Source organism: Phyllostomus discolor, chromosome 4 (assembly GCF_004126475.2).
Source record: "Phyllostomus discolor isolate MPI-MPIP mPhyDis1 chromosome 4, mPhyDis1.pri.v3, whole genome shotgun sequence".
NCBI lineage: Eukaryota > Metazoa > Chordata > Mammalia > Chiroptera > Phyllostomidae > Phyllostomus > Phyllostomus discolor.
Window position 1 is genome coordinate 82,506,646 of NC_040906.2, and position 24,715 is coordinate 82,531,360.

Consider the following 24,715-nt stretch of genomic DNA (forward strand, 5'->3'; position numbering starts at 1 on the left):
CCCCTTCTCTCCCCTCCACCCTGTACCCCCTCCCACCCACATTTCCCCCTTTAGTTCATGTCCATGTGTCATATTTATGAGTTCTTTAGTTTCTACATTTCCCGTTCTATTCTTGCCCTCCCCCTATCTATTTTCAACCTACATTCTATGCTACTTATTCTCTATACCTTTTCCCCCTCTCTCCTCCTCCCAGCCTCCTGCTGCTAACCCTCCATGTGCCCTCCATTTCTGTGGTTCTGTTTCTCTTCTAATTGTTTACTTAGTTTCTTTTGGTTTTGCTTTAGGTGTGGTTGTTGATATTTGTGAGTTTGCTGTCCTTATACTATACATGTCTTTTCTTTATCTTCTTTTCTTAGATAAGTCCCTTTAGCATTTCATAAAATAAGGGCTTGGTGATGATGAACTCCTTTAACTTGACCTTATCTGAGAAGCACTTTATCTGCCCTTCCATTCTAAATGAGAGCTTTGCTGGTTAGAGCAATCTGGGATGTAGGTCCTTGTCTTTCATGACTTGGAATATTTCTTTCCAGCCCCTTCTTGCCTGTAAGGTCTCTTTTGAGAAATCAGCTGACAGTCTGATGGGAACTCCTTTGTAGGTTACTGTCCCCTTATCTCTTGCTGCTTCTAGGATTCTCTCCTTCGTTTTTACCTTGGCTAATGTAATTATGATGTGCCTTGGTGTGTTTCTTCTTGGGTCCGTCTTCTTTGGGGCTCTCTGAGCTTCTTGGATTTCTTGGAAGACTGTTCCCTTTGCCAGATTGGGGAAGTTCTCCTTTATTATTTGTTCAAATACGTGCTCAATCTGTTGCTTTTCCCCTTCCGATTCTGGTACCCCTATAATTCGGATATTGGAACGTTTAAAGGTGTCTTGGATGCTCTTAATCTTTTCCTCAATTTTTTGAATTCTTATTTCATCATGCTTTGCTGCTTGGTTGATTCTATCTTCTTTCTGGTCCACTGTATTGTTTTGAGACTCATATTCCTTCCTTTCACTATTGGCTCTCCTCCGCGTGTCTTCCTGCATCTGTTTTATGGTACTCTGCATTCTTTCGTCTAAATTTCGTCCAAAATCCACCAGTTCCGTGAGCTTTCTGATCACCAGTGTTTTGAACTGCGCATCTGATAGATTGGCTAATTCTTGGTCGCTCAAAAGGATGAGTCCTGGGGGACTGATCTGCTCTGTTGAAAACATGGTTTTTTTTCCCCCTATCTCTCCTTTTTTTTTTTTTTTTTTTTCCAGTCTGGTTGCTCTTGTTATGGTGGGGGGCGAAGCCTTAGGTGCTCACGGGGCTGGGCACCCTGGTCGCTAGATTGTGACGTTACATGTGGGGGCGGGGCGGGAGCAAGAGCGGGGCGGGAGAAAACAATGGCGGTAGTTCCATTCCCCTGGACTCAGACCCTTGTCTGGGCTTCTGGGCCGCGAGTTCTGCCCTGGTCCACAATCGCTGCCCCTCTGGGTCTGCCAGCCGCAGCTTGCGTACTCAGGGATCACCGCTGCCTTCTTACGCACCCGATGGCTTTTGCGCCGATTTCGCGCCAAACCTTCCCCCCCGACCTCCTCGCGCCGAGGACCCGAGCCAGCTCCGCGCCCGCCAGCTCGTCTTCTCCTACCAGTCCGGATGAACGTGTCTACTTCAACTTCTTGGCTGCCCGACTTCCATTCAGATAAATCCTCTGCCAGATCTGGGTGTTATTCTGATAGTAAATTATTGTTGTAAATTATTGGTTTTCTAATCTTGGTTGTACGAGGAGGTACGGTGCGACCACCTATTCCTCCATCTTGCCGGAAGTCTAAAAATTAGCATTCTTGAATAAAGGTAAAGTTGCATTGAACATATGCCCCACTGTTTACCCCTCTAAGTATTTACACAGGATAAAATAAAATTTAATGTCCATATGTCATTTATATGACATTCCAGAAAAGAAAACACATAAGAGCAGAGAAGAAATCAGTATTTGTGACCAGTTTTGGGCTAGAGAGCATCTAACAACAGGGCAGCATGAGAAAATATTTGAGGGAAGCAACTCACTTGTGGTGGTGTATATATGATGTTATTCATTCATCAAAACACATAGAGCTTTCTATCACAAAGATCTAAATTTGTTCTACATAGGTTAAAATTGTAAAAATGATAAAACATGAAATAGATTGGTTTGACAAAAAAGCAATGTCAGTTTTAGTTTGGTTTAACTAGAAATGCTGTAATTATATTGTCTGAATTAACTAAGAGTACTGCTGACAAAGTGTGATTAAAAATGCACAGGGTCAACTTGGCTGAGTGTCTCAGTTGTTTGTAGTATCACTCTGCAGACCAATACCTTGTGGGTTAAATCTGGTCAGGGCACATACCTGGTTGGGTGTGTATGAGAGGCAACTGATCTGTTTCTCTCTTATCTATCTTTCTCTCTCTCTCTCTTTCCATTCCCCTCTCTCTAAAAAAATCAGTGAAATATATCCTTGGGGGAGGAGTAAAAAAATTATAGGGTCCATGGAATTGATGAGAGCAATGGAAAGTAAAACAAAGACAAAAACAAGACTGATATATATTGAGCACTGGTATGGCATGGGTTTTTTTCTTGGTCCTTAACATACTATTTATCTTCATATTGATGAATATCACTACTCTCATTTGGTGGGTAACTAAATTGATACTTGTACAGAGAAAATATAAACTTTTTGAACACATCCTGCTTCTAAACTTAGAATGCATTGCACTAAGCCAGGTTTATTGGTCAAGGGCATAAAAATGAAGAATACATAAGAAATCACTGAACTAAATTCTGCTTACAATTTAACAGTTTCTGACCTAGCTGGTGTATCTCAGTGGACTGAGCATCAGCCTGCAAATGAAAGAGTTGCCAGTTCAATTCCCAGTCAGGGCATATGCCTGGGTTGCAGGCCAGGTCTCCAGTTGGGAGTGCAAAAGAGGCAACTGCACATTCATGTTTTTCTCTCTTGCTCTAAAAATAAATAAATAAAACCTTAAAAAATTTTTAACAGTTTCTTTGATTTTCTTTGGTGTGATGACTCCAGACAGTCCTTGGGGACATACTGAAGAAACATTTTCTGGCTGATAGTAAAAATACATGGGGTTATATATCTCAGATAGCCACATACAAGGCATGATCCACTTTTTGATGGGAAAGAGTGTCCTGGTAATATTGTGACAGAGGGGTCAAGCCAAATTACCCAGAGAAAGTGAGGGATGGGTAACTTCACTAAAAATCAAACAAACAAAAAGCAAAAACAAAAACAAAGGATCAAGCATAAATGCTGCTCTTCTTTTGACCTCCCCTCCTTCTCAGCTGGGGCTGGAAGTCCTGGGTCCTGGACATTAGAGATAGTAGGAGGGGAGGGAATCGAGCTTGGACCTATTAGAGGCAGGTCCTGTGCCTGTATTATAGTGCTGTGTGGGCCTGTCAGTGGAAGATTCCATACCCTGTCCCTGGCATGGGCCTGTCAATGGTTGTCAGTGTGGGTCTATTTGGGGCAGGCCCCATGATGTTCCATTCCCCTGCATGGATCTACCAACTGCTAGAGGTCCATGCCCCACTCCCCTGCTTGGACCTGTGAAAGGCTACAGTCCCTGTGCCTCTCTCCCAGTGAGTGGCATGTTAGTGGTCATCAGCTGACCTGCCAACAGTTGCCAGCATGGGCCTGGGACCTGGGAGAGGAAGTGGAAAGAGGACAGTGTGCAATGGGCAGGAGGCCTGCACACAAAGACTCCAAAAGATGGAGCTAGAACCTGAAGCTAGATGGTGACTAGAGACCAGCTAAGCAACCTATGTTTAAGATACTTTTGGGTGGAAGAAGAGGTTCCTGGCCCAACCTTGAACTGAACTGGCAAAGAGTGACAAGATGACTTTTCTTTGGGTGTTTTAGAGGAAACACAGGCTTTGAGGCAGAAACTAACCATTATTTCAAATTATGTGATTATTACAAATGTTTAAATAGCATCTTTTGTTTTTCCCTTTTTCCTTTGTTATGATTATTGAATAAAAGATTCCTTTCCTTTCCATACTCTGCTCTCCACTTCAGACTTACTGAATTGGAAGAATTCCAACCTCTCATACAGGGAGGATCCTCAGAGAATGGCAGATTGTATTGCCTCCATTTTGGCCACTCACCATCCAAACTGGGCAGATGTATAGGCTCTCCTTAATATCTTGTTAACTGCAGATGAGAGATGGCTGGCTATAAATAAGGCAAATGAAGAGGTCCAATGTCTCCAACAAGAATATCTCAATGAAACCCCCAACCTAGCTAGGGCAATTCCCTTGGCAGAGCCTGACTGGAATTCAAATGGTGGGGGCCTAGCCTTCTTGAAATATTACAGAAACTACATAATGGAAGGGTTAGGGAGAGGATACCTAAGGAAAAGAGCCTGAATATGATATAGGCCCTTCAGCATGTTGGGAACCGCCCTGACTGGTATCAGAAGCTGAAACCCCCGCCTAGGCTAAGGCTAAGGGAACGCCCTTGGAACCGTAAGCCAGCAAGGAGACAAAAGCTTATCTCCCTGGCAGGAATGCTGCTTCTGCTGCTTTATTCATAACTGAACCCCAAAAAGCTTGGTCGGTTAACCAAAGACAGGTAAGATTCCCCACGGGGGGTATGACCTAAGACAGGCACAATCACTTTGGGAGGCCCCCCAAAAGAAGGACTTGGGGGGCTGCAGCAAAAGGGGTTGATGGACCCTCGCTCCTCAGCTTTGACGTAGCCTGAGTTCTCATGTCTGGGAGAAAATCTCCTTATTGCCTTAGTTCCCTTGCTCCACCTAAGCCTGAAACAATGACAGGGTGGTGCAGCTCTGTGCTGAAAAGGGCGGATTCCATGGGTGATCAGGCCTAAGAAAGAACATGTAAATTTCTGGGAAACCTTCTTTGTTTAGAATGCTCTCAGTTGAATGAGAGGGGTCCAAGGAGGAAGTTAGTTTGTTCTTCAAAGTCTTACAGCTCTTTGACCCCAACTCAATAGACCAGCAGAGTTCCTTGTTTTCTATAGTTCCTTACTTCCCCCTGATGAATACTGTACTTTACCTGAATTATTATGCAAAATGAGCCCAATAAAAGCAGGTATGGACAGTAAATCTGGGTGCTCCCCACTAGGGGGGGTGGCCATTTCGTCCCTACTTCCCCACAGAAACTAGTTTGTCTCTGTGCATGTGTTTTTCGATGAGCCATCCACAGCGTTCTGTGGTCACTGCTGGCCAGTAACCCACGCAACATCAGCACAAGCCAGATGAGGATCCTTCTGAGGATCTTTCAGGCTTATAGAAAGCACACTGATGCTGATCTTCAGGCACCAGAAAATTTCTGAATAGTGAACATGACCTTATTGGACAAAATGTCCCTGATATTAGAAGGAAAATTCAGAAGTTAGATGGGATATTGGAAATGAATCCCTCTTAGCTGGTAGACATAATCTTTAAATTCTATAATGCCTGGGAAGTAAGGAAGACAAAGCAGGCCATGGTATTGTTGGAAACAGATTGGTGGGACCAGAAAAAGAGTCAGGACCCTAATGGGAAAAAGATAATCCCACCTAGGTGTTAATCAATGTGCCTATTGCAAGGAGGAAGGACATTGAAGAAAGGAGTGTCTGAATCTCAAAAGGGACATTAGAGATAAAACCCTCAATGAGACATACTAAAAAGAAAAGGGAAGTCTGGTGACAAACAAGGATGTTCAAGGGCTCCCTTGGACATATCTAGGCCTATTACTAGTTCCCCAGTAGAGCCTCAGGTACAGTTAATGGTGGGGCATAAGCCAATTTACTTTCTTGTAGATATGGGAGCTACATACTCAGTGCTGAATAAAAAGAGTGACCAAGAAAAGTTCAGATGATGTAATTGTTATTGGAGTTACTAGACAATTACAAAAACAGGTGCTCCTTTGCTACCTAGAATGCTAGCTTGGGGATCAGAAGACTGTACATAGTTTTCTCTACTTATATGTTTGCAAATGCAGGGGATTTTGGCTGCTTGATCTAAATGAGTATAAAAAGTTGTGAGAGTTTTAATTTGAACCCAAAGGAACCTCAGTTCTTGGTTCTTTCTGATCTTGTGGGGACCAGAGAGAACAAAGCTCTTTTGCTTCTACAGTCTGGGATCTGGGCCATTTTAATCCCATTGGGGTCGTTTACAATACTGGTTGGGGGAGAGAATGTCTCTGCCATCTGGGCTTTGTGCCATCTGAACCTCACAAAAACCATTTGTGGTACCAGTTGGAGTGAGAGAATGTCTGCCTTTTGGGCTCCATGCCATTTAGACCTAGGAGAGGTCACTTGTGTGACTAGTCAGTGTGACTGGTAAGTGTGAGACAAAATTCTAAGGTTAGTTTTAGTCCTCCCTCTCCATTTTTTCTGAAACTTTGTCATTGCTTTGTTGTTTTGAAAATAAATTGAGCTTTCTATTTTTATTTTTAAACATTTTTATTGTTGTTCAAGTACAGTTTTCTGCCTTTCCTCCCACCCCTCCCCACCACCCCAGCTCTCCCTACCTCCCTCCCATTTCTACCCCCACCTTGTTATTGTCCATGTGTCCTTTATAATTGTTCCTGCAAACCATTCACTCTTTCCCCCCTGTAATCCCCTCCCTTCTCCCTTTTGGTTACTGTCAGCCTGTCCTCTACTTCAGTATGATTGGTTATATTTTACTTGCCTGTTTGTTTTGTTGATTAGGTTCCTGTTAAAGGTGAGATCACATGCTATTTGTCTTTTGCCACCTGGCTTACTTCACTAAGCATAATGCTTTCCAATTCCATCCATGCTCTTGCAAAGGGGAGGAGCACCTTCTTTCTCTCTGCTGCATAGAATTACATTGTGTAAATATATCATAGTTTTTTGATCCATTCATCAAAAAACTATGGTGGGCACTTAGGTTGTTTCAAGTACTTGGCTATTGTAAATTGCGCTGCTATGAACATTGGGGTGGGTGTATAGGTCCTTTTGGATTGGTGTTTTAGTATTCTTAGGATAGAGTCTCAACCGTGGAATTGCTGGGTCAAAGGCAGATCCATTTTTAGTTTTCTGAGAAAATTCCATACTGTTTTCCATAGTGGTTGTACCAGTCTGCAATCCTACCAATAGTGCACTAAGGTTTCCTTTTCTCCACAGCCTCTCCAACACTCGTTTTTTGGTTTGTTTATGATGGCCATTCTGAACAGTGTGTGGTGATATCTCATTGTGGTTTTAATTTGCATCTGTCTGATAGCTAGTGGTACTAAGCATCTTTTCATCTGTCTCTGGTCCTTCTGTATGTCCTCCTTGGAGAAGTGTCTGTTCAAGTTATAGAACAAACACTTAAAAAATTTATATGGAACCATAAATGACCCCAAATAACTGCTGCAATTTTGAGAAAGAAAAGCAAAGTAGGAGGAGTCACAATACCTGATATCAGACTGTATTACAAGGCCACTGTAATCAATAGCATAAGAACAGATACATAAACCAATGGAACAGAACAGAAAATGAAGAAATAAACTCAAGTATCTATGGTCAATTAATATTTGACAAAGGGGGAAACAGCATAAAATGAGGTTTCTGAAGGTAAAAAAAATTGCATCAAGTTAGATTGTAAAGATATAAGGTACAGACATTATTTTGAGTATTGGACTTTAGTGCAGCTAACTGTCCTCAAAGTTTGTTTTCACTTAGAAGTTGAATTAGTTTGCATGAATGATTTGTCAATTGTCATTTTTTTGGTATTGTTTCAGCAAAGGTCTTGAAGCTGAACATCTTTCCCACTTGAGAAGTGCACCTGTATCACCACCTCCTAAGACCCAATAGTTTGCCTAGATTAGACTGAATTGATGATGTATGGGGTGGCTTATCAGCTTCATTTTGAAACTGGTTTTCTTTTCTGCCTAATGGTTTGGACAGAAAAATGCCAGAAGTGTTAAGGGGGGACGTCCTAGAGTATTTCCCCTCACACTGAGTTAAGTATAGTGGACAAAAGAGTTTTGGACAGGTGTGATATGCTTTGTACACTTTCCTCTAAGGAAGTCACCCTTTGTTAATGTGGGACATTGTAAAATTGGCCCCTACCTTTGCCATTTATTTGTTATAGTTCTGACTGTGCCTTATAAGCCTCTTACCAAATTTCTCACCTCCAGAATACAAGAAGGATGCCAACTTTTCCAGCATTTCCATTCTTTAGACATCACACATAACACTCTCCAGGGCACATCACACTTGCCACTCTCCAGGGGAAGCCAACTTACTTAGATTCTATAAGTCCCTTCCCTTTGTGTGAAGGCCACCCCTCATTCTAGAACCCCTTTCTGTTAGGCATCTATGGACCTAGAGGATAGGTAGGGCTACATCCATGACTAGCAGGAAGTAGTTTCAGAAGACAGAGACCTTACCCATTGTCTTTGTAAGATTACAAAATCCAGAGTGTTAAAGGTGGGGAGGAGGGTTGTAACAAAAGGGTGAGGCCAAATCATCTAGAGAAGGTGGTGTGGGGGAATATTCATTCAATAGAAAAAAAGGAGTGGGTAGAAATGCTGCTTCTCCTTTTGATCTCCCCTCTATCCTGGCCAGGGATAGAAATCCTAGACCCCAGGCATTAGCAATCCTAGGAGGGGAGGAGAATAGTCTTGGGCCTGTTAGTGGCAGGCAATGTGTCTCTCATTACAATACAGTGAAGGCCTATCAGTGGCAGGCCCCACTTCCATCCCCTAGCATGCACCTATCAACAGTTGCCAATGACAGCCTATCAGAAGCAGGCCCCATGCCACCCTTCTCCTTTGCATGAAATGTTCAATGGTTGAAAACCCTGCCTCCCTATCCTGGAGGGGTGCATGCCAATTGTTACCTGTGGGCCTGCCAACATTGCCAGCATAGGACTGGAAGCAGATGTAGAAAGAAGACAGCATAATGAGAATAGCAGGCCTTGACACATAGACTTGGAAAGATGCCTGAAACTAGACAGTGACTGGAGACCAGCTGAGCAACCTACGTTTAAGATACTTTTTGGTGGGAGAAGAGGTCTGTGGCGCAACCTTACAATAAACTAGCAGAGAATTGACAAGATGACATTCCCTTGGGTGTCTTAGAGGAAAGTATTTGAGGCAGAAAATAGCCATATTTCCAATTATATGGTTACTAAAAATATTTACATAGCTATTTTTCCCTTTTACCTTTCTTATGATTGTTAGACGAAAGATTCCTTTTTTTTTCCAACTGAAATTTCTCTCGGGAGAATTGCCTAGTAGGTATCAAGTGGTAGGACCCCTCACCCCCTCACAGGATGGGTTTCAGTAGCAAACATGACAACTTGAGTGAAGGCATATTAAACATGCTTATCAAACTCATGTGTAATACACAGACATTATATATTTGATGGTATATTCCAAATATCACGCCAGGATAGAAATATAGGAATAAGGGAAGAATTGAAATTCAGCAGTGACCAATATAAAAATCCCATATTTAGTGCAAAATAATAATTATAAAAAGAGGGAGTGTGTTGCTAACATTTTGTGAGAGGAATTAGACAACCACATAGGATGTTTTACTAGGTATTTGTCTCTATGTTTTAAATTTCACAAACTTAAAAAGAAAACAAATCAATGTTAATATATCTTTGTTACAGAACAGAGCCAAGGTGGGGGGTGTACAATATACTATTTCTGAAAGGTCCCCCCACTGGGTTCGCTTTCTGCTGTGAGAGGAAAGATGTCTCTCAATACCAGAGATTTGTGAAAAGGAAAGGGAATATTTATTTAAAAGCTATACAGACTTAGAGTAGTGACTTAATGTCTTCATTAAAATATTAAAGTACTTTAGGATACCCACAGATGCACACAGTCCTTCCTTCTCCCTCTGCCCTAATCTTGAGTACTGTATCTCAGGAAAATAAGTAGAAGTCCATGATTCTGGCTCCCAGCACCATCAGCTGTGTCGCCACCATGATCTCCAGTTAATCCAAAACCAAGTGGCACCTTCTCATGGCCCACCAGCAAGAGTCCTTTCATTCCTTTTCTTCCAGGCAGTCTCTCCTGCTCCCTAAGCCATGTGGCAAAAGGCAGCACCCCAAAGCCTTGTGGTTCTCTCCTTGCAAGCCTGCCATGCCTGGGTTTAAATTTCCACACCAATCTTCCTCTGTAGTCCCATTTCCAACTTTTCCTACAATCAGTTACACCTGCCAGCATTCTTGTACTCTTCCAGCTTTACTGGACTGCCATCATAAGCCTGGGCAGGTGTGGCCCCATGGCATGGAACCAATCTTCCCCAAGCTCTCACACAGGTGTTGTAACCAAGGGGGGCTCTCTCCCAGTTACATCTTGGGTGGAAGTCACTTCCATCCCTCTGGCTCAAAGCATGGTCACACCTATTTAACATATTTATGAAACCAGTTAAAGGTTATAGATATGTTAAATGACCATACCAGAAGGTAGCTGCAAAGTTGTTGCTGTACAAAATAACTCTGCATATTCCTGCTCCATGTGTCCCTTCCCCCAGCTCACACCTGTGGGAGGAAGGGGTGAGGACATCCTATATATTTTTCTAATATTGCCTGGATACCTTGAGTTCTGGACCCCATAACAAATCCCTATTTGGGCCCCTCATCTTGGCTGCACCCTGTTGCAGGAGTTTGGACTCCCAAGGCTAGCTTTTGTAACTTATTCTGGATGTTTGGGGTTTCTTGCTGGATAAGAATGCACCCCCAGAAGTGCCCTCAGCAGACTCAGGGTCAATGTTTATGTACTTTCATAAAGCTTTAGTTAATTGTCCCTGAAAAAAGGTAGGCTTTTACCCTTTTCACCTCATTCTTCATTTGTCTCAATTTGATAGACCCAGTTAAAGTCCTGATTTGAGATTGTATTTCCCATGGTTGATATATATTGTGTTGAGCATGACATCCCTAGTGGTCTCTATTATGTGCTGCTTTTTATTTACAGTGTAGCAGTGGGAAAAATAATCTGTATATTACTTCTAGTTAGGTGATACATTAGTGCTACATGATTAAATTCATTTTGTGAACTTGCTAGGATTTTCTGCAAACCTACCAAGTATTTTTGCAAAGGGTCAGGTCAGACATAGAGAACGAATCATGTACTCTGATAACTGTTCCACCAGACTTCCTATTGGCATTTCTGGGTTTTGGCAGGTAGTGGAGGAGTGATCTGCAAAGCAATCTATTCTGCCATTAGGATGGGTTCAAGGCAGAGGAAGTTTAAAAGTATTATTTTTTTCTACATTGGAGAGGCAGTCACCCTGCTGTTAGCTAATTGTCCTATTGTTCCTAGGGCTTCAGCAGCCCCCAGGTCTCCAGGAGAAGAATTGAAGTATTTAAAAGGCTTATCTCCTATTTTTTTTTCTTTTTGCTGAGTTTTATAGTCTGGAATCAGGGTGAGATTTTCTCCCTCTATGTACCCTTGTTTTCACTTAACACATAGCATAGTGGAGACAAGCCCAGTTGGAAATGAAATGAAAGTTAAATGCAGGGGCAGGTAAGGAGGTAGGAGTGAGGAGGAGCATTTGACAGGAGAAAAGGCCTGAATATAAGGGATTTCAAATCATTTTTGAGACATGATAATAAAGGTTAAATTGGAAAATATCTGTGTGCCAGATCTCCTGATCACCCAGTTTATACTAAGGCCAGGCTGTTATGCAATAGAAAATTAAGCACTTGAGCTTTGTTCTGTAAGTCTCACAGCCTTTAATTGATTGACCACACCCTTTATGACCCAATAAAATCATAAAGCCCCTACATTTCAGATCTGGTGTATCTTTCCACACCCTGCCCCTTTCCTCTCTTGAAAGGTGAATAAAACTTTATTCTCTGCATTTTCTTCTTTGTGTAATTTCTTTCACAGCTCACAGCACTGGTCACGCTAATATGTATGTTTCATGTTAAGCTGTATTAAGGATGTGTAGAATAGAATTGACATTGATAGATATGTTGGGTCAAATCTCTGCTCTGATTTGACCATGTTGTTGAAACAGCTTTTGAATTTCCTGTGCATGTGTAAGTGTGGGTGTTGGCAGCTGTTAAGATCTAGTGGGTAAGTAGCAGCATTCTTGATGGAAGTAAGGAAGAGTGAGGTAGTGAATTTCAGTTTTCTTATCTGTTATATTAAATTATGAATTCAGTTGATATTTGTTCAGTGTGTACCATGCATCCCAAACATCCTTCTAAGGTCTAAAGTTACAATGGAGAAAAAAATCAATAAAATAAAGATTATATATGCTAATTTGCACTATTATCAGGATTCAGGATTCACCACCTGCCCCTGGCTTATTACAAGTGTTTACTGACAAGTGTGATAGCTACTCACATAGAGAACAAAGTAGGATAAATATACATTTTATATCTTTTTAAAAATATTTTATTTACTTATTAATTTTTTTTACAGAGGGAAGGGAGAGAGAAAGAGAGAGAGAAATATCAATGTGCGATTTCTAGGGGTCATGGCCTGCAACCCAGGCATATACCCTTACTGGGAATCAAACCTGCGACACTTTGGTTTGCAGACTGCACTCAATCAACTGAGCTACGCCAGCCAGGTATATCTTGATGACTTTCAGAAATTTCACACAAAAATGTTCTGTTAAGACAGAGTTAAATAATTTGGCTGTTGTAGGCTGTTGCTTCAAAGATCATTTTGGGCATTTCAGTGAAAAAAAAAAACATTAAAATGTCTTCTCATTAGTGATTCATTCTAACTGCATTGCATGTATGGCAAACTTGATGTTTTAAATCTGTTTGATATAGAGGAAAAGAAAACAGCATTAATAAAAAGGGGGTGTTTAAATTGTCAGGTCTCTTCGGAAAGCTGTGTTCCATGGTGTATGGAAGAGCCTTCTCACTGACAAGTGGCACTAATACCACAGCAGGATCTTCCTGGAACATTGGCTGAGTCCAATAAACCTAGCCAGTACACAGGCCATGCAGGGGGTAACGAGTCTCTTTGGCTACACTGAGAAATCATAAAAGATAAGGAACCAATTACTGGTCAAAACAGAATAACTTATCAAATGAAAGTACGGAAGATGACTTCAGCCCCTGTAAGAAGAATAAGAAGGGCTCATATTAATCTACCTTCAATTGCAAAGGAAGAGAAAGAACCACCTTTTAAGGATGAAAAGGCAAATTGAAACTAATTTTCACATGAAAAGGAAAAATTGATGGCCCCATTGCCCTATGCAATGTCAAATTGCTCTTCTCAGCTGGTTTGCTAGCTAGGAGTCAGACAAGAGATGTTTCCTGATGTTTGCCTTTCATTAAAGCTTATTTCCAATATACCCAGGAAAATGTTAGCATAGATTCTAGCTAAGATAAAAGAAGAATGAGTTGGTTAGGTAAGATATTCATATTATGTTATAACTGTCTCACTACAGCTTGTTTGGCACATTGGAACTATTCTCACAAATCTAGCTCGTAATCACACTCACACTGAGGCAGGAGATAGTCAGGAAGGAAGCTCCAGAGGCCCCTCAGGGCTAAGGTAGAAAACATCTATACATGACAAAGACCCCCTAAGACGGGTTGTTCCTGTTTTCTGGGATAACTCTGAATCATAGAATGCACCTGCACAGCTACCCCTGATTCATTATAATATCATTATAATGAAATAACATTGTGGGACTCCCTTCTCCAGCAGCCAATCAAGAAAATCATGGGAAACCACACATGCACAGTAGCTTTGAAATCCAGCTCCTTGTACCTGCACAGGAAAAGCCCGCCAAAGACTAGCAAAGGTGCTTCTGCCCTATAAGAATAGAATCCCCCAGCCCACATGCCCCTTCTCTGCTCAGAGTTGGCCCACTCTCGTGTCCTGTGGAGTGTACTATCACTTAATAAATCTTCCCTCTTTCTTTATGCTATAAACTTTGTGTGTTCGGTTCAATTCTTTGTCCTCGATCACTAAGAACCTGGTTACCTGTGCACACCTGTGGCAACACCATGTCTTGAGAAGTCTCTGAGTCTCCACCACTAGCAATGAATGTTTAATGCATTTTTCCATTTATCAGTCATTTTCTGAATATCTACCATTTGACAGGCACTGCAAATCCCTGATTACCTATATTAAATCACTGCTCCTTTCTAATTGATCAGTTATTAATGGAATAAACCAAGAAATCTACAAATCATTACAACTTGGTAATTATTGCAATTACTATGGTAAATTTCACCTCAAACTGGGTAATGGTAGTAGATAGTTATCAGAAGAAATTCTTAGAGATTAACATTAGTCTGAACATCCAGGAACAAGTGTATGTTAATGTAAACCAAGATTAACTTTAGACAATAAAAAATAAAGAGAATTTATGTGAGCAAAAAGGAGGTGCAGCCAGGAGACACAAATTCAGGTAACAATTTAAATTGTTTTCTACAAAGGAGGGGCCACTTTTTATAATTAAAGTTTCTGCCCAGGTTACCAATTAGGTCTGCTTTATGTAAATAAGGTGGCCAAATTATGCAGTTCTGATTGGACAGGGCAGGTCTCAGTTCATTGGTAGAAAGATGAAACCAGGATTTCCTGCAGTAGTTGGCTTAGATGACATAACTAAGTGGGGCATAATGTGTGAAGCAAAGGTTCATCTGAGGTTCTTCCCAGTAGACAGAGTACATGAGAATCCCCCATCAGCAAATGATAGCTAGACTCTTTTTCTTTTTTTAATTTAATCTTTATTATATTTTTTCATTACTATTTAGTCTCCTTAAACCTCCCTCCCCGTGAAATCTCCACACTTTTGTCCATGTCCATGAGTCATTTTTTTCCTTTTTGCTCTATCCCTTCTCCCCCTCATCTCATACAACATTAGCTGTCATACCACCCTCCCTCTATGATCCTGTCACCATTTTCCTTGTTAGTTCAGTTTGTTCATTAGATTCCACATATAAGTGAAATTATATGGTATCTGTCTTTCTCTGACTGGCTTATTTCACTTAGCAAAATGTTCTCCAGATCCATCCACACTGTTGCTAAGGGTAAAATTTGCTTTTCTATAGGTGTGTAGTATCCCATTGTGTAAATATCCCATAATTTTATACATTCATCTACTGATAGAAACTTGGGCTGCTTCCATATCTTGATGATTGTAAATAACATTGTAATGAACATAGGGGTGCTTATGTCCTTTCGAATTAGTGTTTTGGGTTCCTTTGTATATATTCCCAGAAGTGGGACTGCTAGGTCAAAAGGCAGATCCTCTATTAATTTTCTGAGGTATCTCCATACTGCTTTCCACAGTGGCTGAACCAGTCAGAATTCCTACCAACAGTACAAAAGCATTTCCTTTTCTCCACATTTGCCAGCATTTGTTGTTTATTGATTTATTGATTATAACTATTCTGACAGGTGTGAGATGATATATCATGTGGTTTTAATTTGCATTTCTCTGATGATTATTGGTGTCTACTCACCATCTGTATGTCCGAGACTTATAATTCATAAAATGTGGTCTTTGGTTGACTATGGTGAGTCCATCTCAGTAGATAAATTCCTTGTTGGGGTTCACATCAAATGAATCTTCTCAGGATTCACATAACTCAGCTGAATGTGGGAAAAGGAGGAAATAGGAAATTCTAAATTGGAGAGGTTAAATGAGTATTGTCACATGCTTCCAATTTGTTTTATATTTGGGAAATACGTCAATAGTCAGGCAGGAGCAAAATATAACACTGCACAGGTTGTAGGGATTATGGCATGAATGATTTCACTAAGAAACCTAATCTTGAAAGCAAGAACAGATTCCAGTGAGCCAGGTTGTTCTCTGTTTTGCAGAGTGTGGCAGGATTACAGAGTAACCTCTAGTCCACAGACAGGTGTTGAGCAGTTGAGAACATTCAGCAGGACTTTGTTGTTGGGAAGGTTACTGAAAGATCATATCAGGCACCAGGAAAAGACTGCCCCTGTGGAATCTATGTTTGGGAACTATTCAAAGCAACATATGCAAGATGGACTATAGAAATGTGGTTGTACTTTAATCCCCATGTTTATATAAAGTTTTAAGAGTTGGATATGTTAAAAAGTTAGGAAGTTCTCTAGAATTCATCATAAAAAATAGGGTAATTACATAGGATTAAATTGTACCAGTTTCTGTGATTTTAGTAATTCTTCAGAGTAGATTTAGCTCTTAAATCAGAGGCCTTACCAACATGGATCAAGTAAGCCGCTAGCCAAATATTTCATGTAGAGATCTCTACCTGATTTTGTGGGCTGGAGGGAAAGATTCTCAGATTCTGGCCAAAGGAAGTTAAAAAAAAAAAAAAAAACGTTATCTAGGAGCAAAGGGCTCACATTTTTGGAATGTTTTTTCATATTTGTAAGTAAAAGTCAATAGCACCCGAAGTCTTCAAAGCCCTGACAGGAGAGTTCTGGGGTTTATAAACCACATCTGGCCCCTTTGCAAGAATAAATTCTCCTGTCATGCTCATCCCACATAATTTCCTCTTCAGTAGTCTATTGTGTGTTCTCTTTTGGGATTCTACAGAGGAGGTCATTGATCATTATACCTGAACCTTTTCCCATGGAATTGCTCCCTCACTCCAGGTGAACTGCCTTGATTTATTGTTTATGGTCATAATACATGTAGGCTTCAGTGTATACAGGGCCAAGGGCATGCAATCCAATACTTCTTTAGTCTGAACTTGACCTCAGTTTTCTCCCATAGGCTTGTGTCTTTGAGTAAACTCCCTGATAAATATTTTTCCTGAGAGAATAAACAATACCCAATTTTACTGTAAGATTTTGCATATACCTGAATATAATGCCCTCATCTGACCTGGGAGAAGGAAGCAGTTGCAATGTGGCCTACGTACTTCATCTGAAATCTAGGTCTTGCTCTCCAGAGGAGTTTAATAAATTAGATCTCAGTAATGTGCTGACTCAAGAATCATAACCAGATGGCTATGCCTATGTCAGTGCCATAATTTTCACTTTTGGCAGAAGGGACCTAAATCAAATTTAAATGAAAACTGTATTTTGTTGTAATATTCCAGATAATTGTGCTTCTTCTTTCCTGGAAGCAGTCTGTTTCTGAGAAAAGCTGATCTCTTGAAATAGGATTTTACAGGTTTCCAAAGGATTCTGCTCTAAAACACATCTTTTATTGGCCCCATCAAGGTTTCTGCATTAGAAAGCCAAATTATCCCAAGGCCTCCCACATTCTGGTCATTATTGTATCATTCTCACAATTTTTGGCACTCACACTACTTTTTTACTTAATATGTTTTCTTTTTCTTTTATTTTTTCAAATATATTTATTTTAAAAATGCTCATCACTACTACATAAAATATAAGCAGTATAATAAAACAAGAATGAAAAAAATCCCAAATAAATATAAGGAAACCATAAAAACTAAAATAAATTATATCTATTGATCTAAAATCCTAAATCACTTAATAAACACTGAACTAAAATACAACTAGTGTTTTAATTCATAGAGTGTGCTAGGGATCAGGGGATAATAATAAATAGATGTAATCCCTATTGTCATGAAATTCCTTTTTTTAAATTTCATTTTAATTGTTGTTGCAGTATAATTTTCTGTCTTTTACTCCCATCCTAACCCACCCACCCAATGAAATTCTAAATATAGTAAGAGGAAGAGACATAAATACATCATTGTAACTTGCTGTCAGCATTTCTGTGATAAAGATAAACCTAGAGTATTTTATAGGCACAAAAGAAAAGCACTCACTACTCAAGCCTCTGTCAGAGCAGACCTTGCTGGGGTCAGTGATGTCAGGTCCACAGTGATCTTCAGTGATGTTCAGAAGGCAATGGCCAGATGACAAAAGAAGTTTCTACTAAGCAGAGGGAAAATGTGAAAAATCTATGTTCTAGAAAAACCATGGTGTCAGTGGAAGTTCGATAGAATTTGTGCTGTCACAGTTAACAGTGAAATCAAGGAATGATGGAAAGGAGTTGAGATTAGAAGCTAGTCAGGCAGCCTGTCCTTCATTTTGTAAATAATGGTGTAGGCAGGATGGATTCTACACTTGATGCACAAAGTTATTACAAGAAAGTTAGATTTGCATTCCAGCAGGTAAATACCACCTTCTGAGTAAGGCACACAAAGGGAGAGGAAAATGGAAAGAAAGTTCTTTAAGTGACAACATGTAGAGGTCTTCAGAGAATGAGACTGAAACAGGACAGCATCACATTGCCAAGAATGACAGGTCCTGAGCTGACCTTTCTTCTGGTCCAGGCCCCCATTTTCTGAGAGATGAGTGTATCCTGAAGTTCATGTTGAGGTAGTAAAAATTGGTAGGACCCCCATTGTTTCTCTTGTAGACAGTGGACCTTGATATTTGACCTTCTTGATATTGAGTCTATTGTTTCTACTAGCTAATACTTTTTAAATACTTCTGTAATATTTCTTATTGTCTCTAGGCAAGGATATTTTTCAGGGACAGGATTATGTCTGTATTCTATGTATGATTGTGGGTAAGTCCCCTTCTTTCCAAAGGCTTAATTTTCATATCTCTAAGATGGGTCTAATAAAAGTCCCCTTGAATGGTTGTCTCAGTAATCAGTTGAAACAAAATATATGAAAATATGTGGTTCTGTGATACGCATGCACTGCAGGTAGTTAGCATTGTTAGTTTTCTAATTTGTTTGCTATGCAATGGTAAGCAGGGGAGGAATGTATGATAATGATGTTGACCTGAGAAAAAATTGATCAGCACATGCTTTTGTGAATTAGAAGTGTGATAAAGGAAAATAATTTAAATGGACTTCAGACTTTCTTTTGATGACAGTGTTAAATAAATTTATGTTTGGACTGTCATTGTATTTGAAGTTATTAGAGACTGTTCTATGTTCTAGTGTAACAAACCAACAAAAAGGAACCCATGTTAAGAGTATCAATGGTTCTCCATTAACCCTGATAATGGCCATAATTACTCCTAGAAATAGACATAATTAGATCATCTGTCAGCACTCTTATACTGAGGTCTGGACTGGTAAAAACAAATAAAAATCTTCACTTGCTTGGAACCCACTGCAGGATATTCTAACAGCTGCTGCTGAACCACTATACCTACATTTTATTAACCTTGGAAGACACATCTTCACACCAATTTGGAGGGAAAATAAACAGTTTGTAAGGAACTTATGTCCAAGATAACTTATTTTCTTTTCAGTGCCTATTTTATACCAATGTGAGTACAAGATCAGATGAAGGCAAGGTCGCAATGATGGAATGAAGTGCAAAGTAAAATCTATTCCTCAGACAATATTTTATGTTGATTATAGCAGTGATGTGGATATTCCATTTATTAAAATTATATGCATCAGTAATAGTACTAAGTACTTTACATACATTATTTCAGTTAATATTCCCAACAAACTTATAATATGTGTGCTTATTGTTCTTTTCTGAGATTAAACAAACTGAGACTGAGAGAAGTTAAGTAAATTGCCTAAAGTTACACTGCCAGTTAAGAAGCAAACTGAATATCCAGTTCATGGAATTGTTGTATCCTCCTTTATCAGATGATGAAAAAGATATTTTCATGAATATGAAAGTCACTGGGAAACATGGAAATCAAATAAGTAAATATATATATGAAGATTTTAAAAATCTAAATTGCTTAGCATGAGAACCACAGCTAACACATATCACACCCAAAGCATCATGTCATACAAAAGAGAAGCAAAATAAGCACTTGTGCATGAAGTTGACCTGTGTATTTGAAGTCGACAAGTTCTATTAGAAACTGAAATGTGGAGAGAGTAAATAGGAAAAGGCTGAGCTTCTGACTTATACAATATCTAGGTTGATGGAGTTTCTGTAACCTGTAAGTGGATTACCCATTCCCAAACTTAAGATATAGAAAAGGCTTCTGGTCCTGCCAATATACTGAACATAATGACAACTTCTTTTGATTATTCCTGAAGAGTGTTTAAACTTCATCCTTACCCCCAGAGGTTTCTGATATTGCCTTCAGCAGAAAATCTTTCCAGATGTCCCTAGAGGTACCACTTTTCCCTTCTTTCAGGAAAAAAACAAATGTTAATAATTTCATAAAGCATCATATCTGACCTCTTTGTTTAAACATATTGTCTCATATATATCTATATATTTATCTATATCTATATAATCTATCTATAGCTATATACCTCTCTACACATATGATGTCCAGAAGGTATTTAGCCCATATGAAAAATAGAGACATTTATTGAAGAAGGTACAAGAAACATTGTACATAGGATAATGATGCCTCAGTCCTAGTCAAAGTAGATACCTTGGGACCTTACACAGTTCTTTCAGTCACCATCAGTTGCCCCATCATATTTTCCTGAATCTTAGTGAGAGTCTGAAATCTCTTCCTTTCAAAGGTGACTTTAGTTTTTGGAAAAGCCAGACATTGCAGGGTGCCATATCTGGCCTGTAGGGGGCTGAGGTACTTGGGTGATTTGATGTTTCACCAGAAAACTCTATAAGAGATGTAATGCATGAGCAGGCATGTCATCATGATGAAACTACCAATCACCAGCTGCCCATAGCTGCAGCTGCCTGAATCATCTAAATAGTTTCCACAGAGGAGTGTTCAAGCTTAACACAAAATTTGATGCAGATTTGTTGCTCTACTCGCTCAGCCATTTTGAATGTGACAACACACAATACACGTGCTCACTCAGTAGCATCTACCTGATGCATAAACCAGCCCGCAGTGTCCATATCATTATGGATGAAATGAGACATTCACATAGACTACCAAATCTGGTGGAGGAAAAGGGACAGCATGGCTTTTCTCTCAAGGGAAGCAAAAGGCTCGGCTTCCACCATGACGAGCCTTTATTGGGTTTCTCCATCCATTACATGATGGTCCTCATTTACTATGCACAGGTTCACTTTAGGTGGTTACCTTTCGCAGAAAACAAAGGAGCCAATGCCAGTAATCACATCACAGAAGAGGGATATTTGTAAATGAAAAGGCAAAAGTGGTTGAACCAGTTACACCCATCCTTGGAGGGGTTAGCGTGGATTTTAGGAAATTACTTATTACCTTGCAGTAAATGTCCTCAATTCACGGTGAGGGAGTTTTAGCAAAAAGCAAGACTCATAGCAGCCTAGGTACATTGCATGCCTGATTCCCCACAGGAGAACATATCTGTGGGCATAGGTCCTGTGCATCTCCAAGTGGCAGCTGGGCCCACACCACGAAGAATGGTCTCCCATTTCTATCACCCCTACTGACTAGTACAGTGAAGTTGTCATTGTTTACGTGTGTGCATGACTATGTACTCTCCTTGGCTGTCAGGCTACATTGATGTCACACAAACCATTCTCATTATATTAACAATGGATGAATTTTTTCAGGACAGGCTGTACCTATATCTATAGTTCATTTTATAAATACAAATTATTATATATAGTTAATATATATAGATATATATTGATACCTATTGATATTGATATCTAGATATAGATAGATATAGGTATATAAATTTTAACTAATTTAATTAAGTTGCTACAAATTCAATTATGTTTATCTTATAGTGTGGCAGGAAAAGAAAACCCCATGAAAAAGCTGCTATGCTCTGCAGTTTCATTGATAAGCAGTGCTCTCTGTAACACCTGCAAAAATTAACAGTGCCTTTGTTTTCCATATAGGGAAACCAGACTTGACTTCCTAACTACTAGCTAACTCCTTAATCCTTCCGCATCTGGCTTCTGTGACTTTGCTTCCCCATGTAGACAGGGAGCCCAGAGGTATTTAAACCCCAGGAGATCAAAGCTTATTGCTCAGAATTTGGGTAGTTAACCCCTCTGAGCCAGCACATAATAAAGGTTTGTGCCTTGCCATCTTCCCCCGCATGTGAGTTATTTTCTGCAACATTTTGGTTCCCTGACCAGGAAACGCTCACTCAAGCAGGCATTTTGCTTCCGGTGAAGGTGATCCGGGGGTTCTGTGGGGGAGCCCCGCCACAGAGGAAGGAGCACATGTCCCGGTAGTTTCAGGCTTCCTGGGGCGGAGACTCCCGTGCCAGATCCCTGACCTCTCTAAGACCCAGGCAGAGGGGGAGAGACAAACCATGAAGTGTCGGAGGTGCCAGTCAGAATCGGTTAGTGCCCTGGGGACCGGGCTGAGATCAGAGAGAGATTGATCACCTCTCAACCGGAAAATTCAGGAGTCTGGGCCAAGATCCAGGCCATCGGATTCCTACTTGGGGGAGGAGCAGTTATAACCTCTGTGTGTGGCTGTGTGTGTGAATGTGTCTGTGACTCCATGAGCCAGCCAGCTTATGGAGTCTGATTGGGCCCTCACCTGCGGTTCCTGGGTCGGTCGTACGGCATAATGGTTGTTAACCCAGATTCTACCCAGGCAACCTCTAGTCAAGACCACCTAAGTTCTCATGAGAGAACAGGCCAGGTGGGCCTGTGAAAGATCCCCTTACCCTTTGTTTGTCTGCGTCATAAGGGAGGGAAAGATGGGGGCTGGATCGTCAACCGTCTTAGATTGTATGCTTCAGAATTTTGACTGGTTCCGAGGACAAGATCCCTCGATGAACCCAGGACAACTGGAAATTTTCTGCACCTCAGAATGGCCCTCTTCTGGGGTAGGGTGGCCCCCTGAGAGCACCCTTAATCTGAGTATAATTAGAGAAGTTCACCTGATAGTCACCAGGAAGCCAGGACACCCAGATCAATATGTTTACATAGATAGGTGGCAGGAGTTAGCTCAGGACATGCCTAAGTGGCTCCAGCAGTGCACTAAAGCAGCCCGAAGTGTCTAGGTGCCACAGGGCAGAAGAAGTCTGGACCCCAAACCCAGATTCTGGTGGCTAGGGGCCCAAAGCATCCGATCCACCAGGGACACCACGAGGATGACCAACCCTTTCTTTCACTGCCATAAGGGGGACCTCCCACCGCTCTGCTAGGGCCAGACACTCCTCCCCAATCAGTCTCGCCCCCACCGGAGGAGGCCCCACAAAGGGAAGGGGAGGCCCCTCGAAGGCTCCCGGAGACTGCACCATCACCAATTGCGACACTGCTAAGGCATCACCAGGCCTATCAGATTCTACTAAGGGAGGCTCAGGGGCCCAGGCAGGTGGCAGACGATGGGACATTTAGGCCCAGACCTGTGTTTTTTTATTACCAGCCATTCACCACCACTGATTTCCTTAATTGGAAGCACCACATGCCCTCATATTCGGAAAAAACGTAGGCTCTGATTGATTTAATGGAATCCATAGTGCAGACCCACTGGCCCACTTGGTATGATTGTCGCTAGCTTCTGTTAATGCTATTTAACATGGAGGAGAAGCTCAAGATTTTGCAGGAGGCCCATTGATATCTTGAAACCCATGCCCTGGCAGGCACTGTTGATCCCACACAGTACGCCTGAGCGGTGGCTCCAGAAGTTCAGCTGGACTGGGACCACAATACAGAGCAAGGGAGATTAGCTCTTGACCGATATCGGGAGGCCATCCTGCAAGGGGTCAAGGCCGGAGTCAGAAAATCTACCAACATGGCTAAGGTTTCCAATATAATGCAAGGGGCAGACGAAAGCCCAGGATATTTCCTAGAACGACTAACTGAAGTGTACAGAATATACATTCCTTTTGACCCCGAGAGTCCGGATAGCCAGCGAATGGTTAATATGGCTTTCATGACTCAGTTGGCACCTGATATCCGCAAAAAGCTGCAGAAATTAGAGGGTTTTGCCGGCATGAACATCAGCCAGTTAATAGAAGTGGCAAACAAAGTTTATAACAATAGAGAAGAGGCGGCTGAGACCGCAGTCTTAGAAAAACAGAAAAGAAAAGCAGCACTGTTGGCAGCCGCCCTGGCAGCCCCAACAAAGGGCCCACAGAAGAAAGGGCAGAAAGGCCATTTTAAAGTGGACAAAGACCAGTGTGTCTACTGTAAGGAAAGGGGCCACTGGAAATGAGATTGCCCAAACTGGAAGCAGAAGGGGGGTCCGGTGTTTCCCCCAGCCCATGGGATCCACGGTCTGGCAAGTTTTGATACTGAAGGAGCAGGACTGGGCTCAATGAAACTTGGCCCCCAGGAGCCCATGGTCTGAGCCAGAGTGGGGGGCCAACCATTGACTTTCATGATAGATACTGGAGCAGAGCATTCAGTAGTCACTGCCTCTGTGGCTCTGCCATCAGGCCGGGAAGTTTCCATTGTAGGAGCCACAGGACAGCTCAGTGAGCCAAAGAAATTCTGTCAAGCCCAGACAATCGAGCTGGGAGGGCACCAGGTCTCCTGTGAATTCCTCTACCTACCCAAATGCCCTGTGCCCCTCCTAGGCAGAGACTTATTAAGTAAGCTTTCAGCCCAGATAGCCTTTCACCCCTCCGAACAAGCCACACTCGAATTAGGTAACTCGAGTCTGGTGGCCCGTGTTATGCCCTGGGAGGAAGATTACTGGATCTATGAAGAAAATAGAGGCCTAGGCAGCCAAGATTCTCTCACGGAATTTTCCTATATGTGGGCAGAGGGAAACCCACCAGGACTTGCCACCAGCCGAACCCCAGTGATAATAGACTTAAAACTGGGGGCTCAGCCCTGCTGCCTCAAACAATATCATATATCTAAAGAGGCCCAGCTAGGCATATCAGGGGTAATAAATAAATACTTGTCTGAAGGAATATTGGTTCCCTGTCAATCACAATGGAACACACTGCTCCTCCCCGTGAATAAGCCAGATGGGACTGGTACAAGACCTCAAGGCCATTAATAAGGTCACCCTGACTCTGCATCCAACGGTGCCTAACCCCTACACGCTATTAAGT

General features: G+C 41.3%; 1 long non-coding RNA gene across 1 annotated transcript; it reads right to left on the reverse strand.

Annotated features, from left to right (window-relative positions):
* Positions 1–14,820: 14,820 nt before the first annotated feature.
* LOC118500123 lies at positions 14,821–19,087 on the reverse strand. Its single transcript, XR_004902653.1, has 3 exons — positions 19,077–19,087; positions 18,708–18,710; positions 14,821–14,960 (listed from the first exon to the last, which is right to left on the reverse strand). It is a non-coding gene; the product is annotated as an uncharacterized LOC118500123 (long non-coding RNA).
* Between the last annotated feature and the right edge of the window lie 5,628 nt (positions 19,088–24,715).